Here is a 6,926-nt window from a genome sequence, read left to right as displayed (position 1 = left end):
ATAAGTAAATTAAATAAACCACAAACGAAGACTTTCTGCAATTATTGAATGAAGGCGCTCAACAACATATTCTGAAATGATAAAAAGAAAATAAATAAAATGAAAACACAGACAGTCTCAGAATGGGTGTGTGGGTGGAAATTAGTCACAGAAGAGTAAATGCTCAACACAAGAAAACCAAACGATGGGTAGAGTATACAGAGAGAGAGAGGGAGGGAGGAAGAGAGAAGCAAGGGAAAGCTCGAAGACTTCCAGTAGATGTCGGCTTTGACAGAGAAATAATGAAGTGACATGATGCCGATGCAGAAAGAGACAAAATGCAGCTTACTCATTTAATGTTTTTGGGGCTGATGAAACTCCTAAGGGCTGAAATGAGACATACAGTATATGTTCCTCTCGCCGAGGTTCTGCCTTTACACTAATGAATCACATCATCCAGCCATAGAGGATTCAATAAGCCTATAAAAAGCATTAGCTCAGGCATCACTGTCTGAAAGATTGCTTCAAGGTTGCTGGATGCTGTTACATCCAATTCAATTGTTTTAGCTCAGAAGTGACATAACATTAAATCAAGGATGGAGGAGAAAGCCACAGATCTTCTCATTTAGTCAATATCAGCTTCTTGTTGGAACAGACAGGTAGCAGAACACAAAACATGCAACAGTGTTTGCAAGATATTTGAGCTGCTCCACATTTCAATGACAGAAAAATCAAATATAGAATAGCAAAAAAATTAAATAAAAAAGCTGAGGTATGATTGTAGTTTTAAAAAAGCTAGAGGAAGCACAAAGCCATTGAACATTCTGCAACAGTAAACCAATTTTAACAAGTTGTAATGGTTAAAAATATCAGACTAGTGCCTGTTTACATGGAAAAAACAGCGCAGATAAAAGAATACAAGAATGTAACTCTAAGGTGGTTAGTTTGTCTCCTATCCTGGCGTAGCTTGCTAGATCTGGGAAGTCGTGGTGTAATGGTTTTAAAAGTCGGACTCGTAACCCAAAGGTAAATGGCTGCCCACTGCTCCGGGTGTGTGTTCACGGTGTGTGTGTGTTCACTGCTGTGTGTGTGCACTTTGGATGGGTTAAATGCAGAGCACTAATTCCAAGTATGGGTCACCATACTTGGCCACATGTCACGTCACTTTAGATTCGTTTGTTTTGCTAGTTTTAGACAGGTTAGACTGGTTGACCAGCTAAACCAAGTTAACCAGGTTGGGAGACCAACTAAATTAACTAGAACCAGCAAACCACATCATTTAAGAGGGCTAGTTAACTGTTAAGGCTGGGAGACCAGCCAGCTGACCAGTTTAACCAGCCTGGGAGACTAGCTAAATTAGCTACGACCAGCAAACCACATCATTCAAGAACACTAGTCAGCTGGTAAGGCTGGGATACCAGCTGGATTACCAACTAAACTGGCTTAACCAGGCTGGGAGACTAGCTAAATTGGTTAAAAAAAGTAAACCACATCATGCAAGAGCACTGGCTGGTAAGACTGGGAGAACAGCTGGTTGGCCAACTAAACCAACTGACGTTGAGATAGTGAGTTGGTGGGTTTTTGTTAAATGTGAGCCAAAATCATCACAATTAAAAGAACTACTTCAACTACTTAAACTACTTCAGTCTGTGTGCATTGAATTTATTTAATACACGAGTTTCACAATTTGAGTTGAATTACTGAAATAAATGAACTTTTCCACGACATTCTAATTTATTGAGATGCACCTGTAGCTGACTGAACACAAGCTTGACGAAGCTAGAAGACCAGTTAAGCCATCTTAAACCAGCTAAGACCTGCAAATCACCATCTAATGGGGTTTAGAAGAGCAATGACCTTGTTTATCTTCATCAGACCACCTCAGGAGAAGCCCATAGATTAGAGTCCGGTAATGTTTTAAGCACATCTTCACCACAGCAGGCGGATGGCATGACACAAGACACCGTCTCGCATTCTAAATCCCGTGACGCTGCCTCGTAGCAACGCAGTCTTCCAGCCGCTACCAGCATGACGCTCGTCATCACTCACATGAGTCAGAGAATGCCATAAGCTAATGGAATAAATCAAGGATGAAATATCAATCAAATTGCAAACTAATAGTTCCCTTAATGTCTTTGTTTGAGTACAGATGGCCCCTTCAGCCAACCAAGCACACCACAGCAAGTCATCATGATAATCAGTGCACTAATAATACCACTCCATTAATCACACATACGCACTCGAACTGCGTCGCTGCAAACAATGTGTGCTCTGCCGCAGGAACGTCACAAAGTTGAAGCATGGTAACACTCACTCATTACAATGGTAATTAACTCTAAAAGTCATGTTTATTGTTTAAAAAAAACTACAAGGTAAGTTTGTGAACGCTTCTGTTCCCTTGGCTTCTGCATTCAGAGATCTTCATTTCCAGCTAAAAAATTAAAAAATAAAAATAAGGGCAACAAGCTGATACTTACATTTAGCAGGAAGGTCGTAGCCGCAGGTGATTTTGGCTTTTCCAGTCTCACAGCCATTTAACGAGTGGCACTCATCATACAGGAGATGACCCGCGGCTCTGTGTATGCAGCCATCCACTGAAAGAGAGAAATACAACACTGATGTGACAACAGAAACGTTTGTTGAATTTTTTTTTCTGGCTGAAATAAAAATTCACGCTCATGTTGTTCCAAAACTACAGAAGAAGAACTGTCACACACAACAACAGTTCATAGCCTGTGACAATTACTTTCTATGTCCAACAGGGAAAAAAAAAAAACATTAAAAAAAAATATATATATTATATATCATGGTCAAAATCTTCAAAATTTCTCCTTTTGTGACACACAGAAGACAAATGCATTTTGGTTTGGAACAATATGAAGAAATTATGATGATTTCAATTCTGTGCTGAGCTATTCTAATAAATTAAGGTTTTAAAATAAAACTGAATTTATACAAGCATCAACAAAATAAAACAAAAACACTTAGGGATATGTTGTCAGCCCTTGTAGAAGAAGAAGGTATGACCCTTGAACTACTGATGCTAAAAAGTTCTTCATGTCCCCAAACACTGTGCTTTTGACTGATAGTACAGCTTACATGAGTTGGCAGAGAAATAGAAATTCAAATGATTTCCCTCCCTCTAAAGCCCATGACCCATTATCAATCACAGAGAAACATCATAAAGGTACAGTCATAAGAAAAATGAATAAACCTGCAAAACATGTAGCAGAAATACAGATGCATAGCTCCTATACTCTATTCTCAAGAAGATCATTATAAAGAGAACATGAAATTAAAACTGACCCCATTTACAGTATGTACACTTCATTCTTTCACACAATCTTTCATCGAAATGTAATACCTTACAATTAAGGGGGGAATTAAAGTAGCACTGGCACATAACTTTCCTGCAACATATACAGTATGTTTGGACATTAATGATACGTTAAATGATGCATTTTTTATGAGAGGTGTGCTATTTTCTTTCTAAATCTTTTATTTATTGCATAGCGGACAAAATAACAAAAACGTCAACCGCTTGGGGTCTCTGACATATTTAGGATAAGAACAAACAATTTTTCACATAAAGCATAAAAATGTAGTTACATAATATTTCACACAAAAATGTCACATTATTGACATTAAATGAGTTCAAAATGGTGTTCATGTTGACTTTGAACAAATTAAGACAAATCATTCCTGTGTTAAAAAAAGCTTCACAACCTGTGATTGATTGAACACCCCAACCAACAGGTCGTGATACAAATGACCTAAATGTATGTTTTAGCTGCTGCCACTGATCTGGTTTGCAGAGAGATGAACAGCATGTCATAAAGGAGATCAGTCTCAGTACGCTAATGACACAAGCAGATGAGAGGCAATAAAGATGACAGACAGCCCGCTGTTACAGAAGAGAGGCTGAGCTCGAGCTAAATTTCATGATCGACTTGATCCACTCGCTCATTCAATGTGCAATGACGTTGTAAATGAGTGCGAACAGCTTCGGCAAAAAAAAAAAAAAAAACCCCATTTTCCTTACTCTTCTTCCTTGTCAGAAACCCTACCTAAGTTGACAAAAACTACATACAGGTTTTTCGTCACAATTTTCTTTAGATCAGCATTGATGGAGAGATCGCTCAAGTTCAACAATATTCATTTTGTACAACAGCTCAATAAAAAAAAGAAGCTAATAATAAGAAACTTACATTTTAGAGACAATATTACGTTGTCTACTGTTGTGTCAACGAAAACGGTTCCAAACAATGGCAAAACAGTACTGACCTTCGTGTCTCCGACAGTATTTGTGTTTGATTCCTGAATGAATCAGCGTTTTTGAACAATTAAATTTTTGTGAATGATTCAATGACTCACTCAATAAAGAGAGTTGTTCGTTCAATTCCTGAATGAATCAGTGAACAATTCAATGCTTCACAGATGGACTTGTTCATTTCATTTCATGAATCGTCATTTTGAAACAAACCGGTTAAGTTAAGGATTCAATGACACACCTATAGGGCTGGGTATCGTTCAAAAATGTTCGATATCAATACCGATACCTTGACTTCGATACCGGCTCCTGAACGATACTTTTTTCGATACCAATTTTATGAAATCAAGTTTAACAAGATTACATTATCTAAAAAAAACAAACTTATTTTTCAGCTTGTTGATGTTTATACAAACTCAAAGACTCATCTCCTGAGCCACTGCACAAAGGAACAAAATGTAACCAACAATAAATCAGTGCAAAATAGTTTTAATAAAGCTCAAATAGTCTTCAGTTTACACATCTGTTAGGCTACATCTACACTAGTGCGTGTTCGTTTTAAAACGCATAGCTCAGACAGAATCATGATTTCTATTAATTTTCCACTGATTTACTGATGAGCATTAGCAGCTTCCAGCGCTGTCTGCTTGTGTTCTCTCTTCCATGATCGCTGCTCTGACTCCGAGTCAGAGGTAATTACATATTTAATTTCAGAAACATTACATGGCCAAAACACAAATTAGACGGCAATCGGAAGTTATTACAAACACTCGATGGTGGTTTAAAGTGAGTTTTGAGTAAAAGCGGAATATAAATCTTATTTATTGTCTTACGTAGCGTGATGCTACAGTTTGCAAGAATGGTCACATAACACGCGCTTTCGGTCACACTGATCGATCTGCGCAGTACCTCTTCTAGTCGAACACACCGGCTAGTGCTGCAGGCTTATTGGCTCACTGACGCTGATGAGATTAACCCCTTAGGTATCGAAATTTGGTACCGAACGACGAGACGTTTTTCGATACTCGATGGTATCGAGGCAATTCGGTCGGTGCCTAAAAAGTATCGAACTCGATACCCAGCCCTACACATTTATAAGTCATGTGTTTTGTTCATAAAATAATTAGTGTTTTGAATGAATTGGTTCAGAGAATGATTCAATGATTCACTCAAACATTAATTCCTACTGGAATTAGGCCGCGTGTCCACCAAACATTTTTAGCCAGCTAAAAACACCAGGCACCAGAGATTGTCTTACTATAGGGAGATGAGAGGGTCTGTATTACTTACTGTGATGAGTGGGGCGGGGCCGAGAGACGTGGGAACGGAGCGAGGCCGGTGGAGTAATTGATAATGAGCGACACCTGCACCACTCACCGGTCTCGAGTCCCACGGAGGAGCTCCGGAAGGATAAAAGGAGGAGCGACGACAGTGAAAGACGAGAGAGGACCAGGCCTGGACTTTATTTTGTGGCTCCCAAACTGAGGGATCGTGTACAGTCAGCAGATTATTTTGCACAAGAAGCCTCTGCAGGATGATAAAGACTACACTGCGTAATTTTCCCGCTTATCATGCGGCCACTTGTCTGATAAGTAAATAATTGCACGCAAAATATTAATTTGACATTTTAATGACCTCAACATGACTCGCAGAACCCGCTTGAGCGCTCCGTTATCAGTTGTAGTAGTTGTGGTTGTATCAATAACAGACCACTAGATGGCGCGATTGAAGAATCAGAGTTGTATTGCAGGCAGCCATTTAGAAATATAAATGAACGATGTAAGTTACAAGTTTGTGAAAGGACTTCCAGTGCCAGGTAAACGTAAAGCAGATTATGAATATACTTAAGATTCACAAATACCAAAACAACGTGTCTACACCAGACGCGAGCGGCGCGATTTGACAAAAGCAAATGGAACCCTGATGTTCTCTGCTGTGGATGCGGCGCGACGCAACATGACAAATCCATGACAGTAAACTGATGCCCCGTTCTATTTCTGACGAACTTCAGCGCTCTGACACAAAGGATCATTTCAAATATTCATAAGAGAATCGTGAAAAAAATAGTTTCTTCAAAAATATTAAGCAGCACAAATGTTTACAACATTGACAATAATCAGAAATGGTTACTGAGCAGCAAATCAGCATATTAGAATGATTTCTGAAGGATCATGTGACAATGAAGACTGGAGTAATCATGATGTAAATTCAGCTTTGATCACAGGAATACAGTAGCCTATATGTTAAAGCATTCAAATATATAATTTAAATTGACAAAATTTCACAATATTACAGTGTTTACTGTATTTTTAATAAATAAATGTAGCCTTGGTGAGCATAATAGACTTTCCAAAAAAAAAAAAAAGAGGGGGTGGTGAGGCCTTGAAAATATTTTTCTCTACAAAAGGGGAGCCCGGCAGAAAAAGTTTAGGAACCACTGGTCTACTCAAACACGCAATATTTAATTTAATTTAATTCATACAGGCCTACCTCATGTTGCACGTTTGCACTTTTTGAGAAAAGCAATGGCACAATAAAAAAAAAAATCCCTCACTTTTTCTAGTTATATAAGGTTAAAATATTTTGCCTGTAATTTTTTTTCTCATATATGGACAGTGTAAAATATCGTGATATGAATTTTAGCTCATATCGCCCACCCCTAACTGCTCCCATTGAA

Source organism: Sinocyclocheilus rhinocerous, unplaced genomic scaffold, assembly GCF_001515625.1.
Source record: "Sinocyclocheilus rhinocerous isolate Xijiao unplaced genomic scaffold, SAMN03320098_v1.1 scaffold1156, whole genome shotgun sequence".
Taxonomy (NCBI): Eukaryota; Metazoa; Chordata; class Actinopteri; order Cypriniformes; family Cyprinidae; genus Sinocyclocheilus; species Sinocyclocheilus rhinocerous.
The sequence above is the reverse complement of the archived record's forward strand: the minus strand, read 5'-3'. Positions refer to the sequence as shown.